The following is a 1,981-nucleotide window of genomic DNA, read 5'->3' on the forward strand; positions in this document are numbered from 1 at the left end:
GTCTTCGTGTTTTAGTGCTGGGGCAACAGAAACTCCACACTGGGTGGTTTTATTTCCTTAAGGCTTGGAGAGCTGGAAGCCCAAATTTAGAATGTGGCTCTTTGTGATCAAAAGAAGAAAAAAAAAAGTTCTCAAACTCACTGCCTTGGAATTGACCCAACAGGGTAGGGTGGGTAAAATTGCGCGCTGCAATTTGTGGAGAGAGAGTAACTCTACTCTACAGAAGTAGGAAAGTAGGAAATCTCGCCTTCCTCTGGTGGAGTTAGTTGCTGCTGTTTTCAAAAAGCTGATCTCACAGTTAGCTGCCCAATGCAATGCCCATTGTGGTTCCAGGGCTCTGCTTCCAGAAGTTGCTGGTTTCTGGGATTCCTGGCTTGTGGATTCATCTGCCTCTGCCATCAACAGAAAGCATCTGTCTTCCCCAGCCTGTATCCCTTCATCTCTGCAGACACATCGTTGTTGTTGTCCTGGAGTTCATTCTGCAGGATGTTCAGGGCTGTGACTGTCCCAAAGCAAACCACCACTCCTGGGGCGTCTCTAGGGGAGTTTGAGTTGCTATCTTTTTGGCTAATAGTTGAGCACTTAACTCTTTGTGTTACCCGGGAACTCCTCCATGGGTATCTAATGGCTAGAAATCCAACCCATATTTTTGGAGGACACAATTTATCCCATCACCTTTCACCTTAGGTCCCCTCCACTTCCCCCATTGACTACGCCCTAACCACATGCACAATTACCCTCTCAAAGAGGACATCAGACAACCAAAGCAAAACTCCAAACCCAGTACCGTGGAGTTGATTCCAAATCATGTCCTTCAACTTGCTCACTGCCATCCAGTCTTTGGACTCATTGGGGCCAAATAGGACAGAGAAGAACTGCGCCTGTGAGGTTCCAAGACTGCAAACGTTTGTGACAATAGGAAGCCTTCTCTTTCTCTTATAAGACAGGGTGGCACTGCCCCCTTTGGGCTTCCAAAACTGTAAATCTTGACTGGAGCAGAAAAGTTCATATTTCTCATTAAGTAAAGCTGGTGGGTTTGAACTGTTGACCTTGTGCTGAGCACCCAATGTGGATCCCATTATGCCACCATTAGACAAAAGAAGGTATAAATCAGCCATTGCTTAAGGCGAAGAGAGACTGCAGTGACAGCGTTCACAGAAGCAGGCACAGACAGAGAATGAGTCGATATAATGATGTACTGCAAGCACGGTAACAACACGCTTTTGCTACAGGCTCCACCACATGCTCTGGTCTCGGGAGCTGACTGCACTGTTCTCTCCAGCTGTCCCTTCTGCCTGGGCCTGGGTTACAGCAGAGAGAAAAATTCTGACAGCAGGTTGTCCAAATTGCTCAGAAATTAGGTCAACTTATACAGAGCATCAGGGTGTCAGCTTCCTTTTTTTCCGGCTCCTGAACCTTGGGCCCAAGTCCCCTAGTTTCCTACACATGCCGTGCAGTTTAAGAGCAGAACAAGCCACACAATACCGACACACAGCTGCCTGCTTCATCGCCCACGGTGAATTTGCCAGCATCAGCAGGAAAAGCGACAGTTGGCGGTCTCCAGAAATTATCTGGGACATGCAGGCTGGAGTTCCTCTTTCATTCCGAGTTGAAACCCTTCCCCTTCATTATCTTCCCCCTCGCTTCTTCAGACTTGCCTCTGACTTCCCCCAAGGTGCCACTCAGGAAGCCACAGAGACGCCAGCCTCCGGGTGTATTTTATTTTACTTTCTATGAACCTGGTTTGCCGCTTTCTAATAGCACTGCTATACAGTGAGATGTTCTCATGAGGGCAAGCTGGAAAGGGTGAGGGGAGGAAGCACACCGAGAGGAAGCTGAACTTCTCGGTGTTCTGGACACATCTGTGGACAGGACAGGCCAGAGAGCCCAGCACAACCCTCAACCATTGGCCAAGGAAACCAGGTAGAGAGAGATGCTACTTCTTCATCCTTCAGGAGTACCTGATTAAGGTATTCAGTTA

This window comes from Tenrec ecaudatus, chromosome 2 (assembly GCF_050624435.1).
Source record: "Tenrec ecaudatus isolate mTenEca1 chromosome 2, mTenEca1.hap1, whole genome shotgun sequence".
NCBI classification, from domain to species: domain Eukaryota; kingdom Metazoa; phylum Chordata; class Mammalia; order Afrosoricida; family Tenrecidae; genus Tenrec; species Tenrec ecaudatus.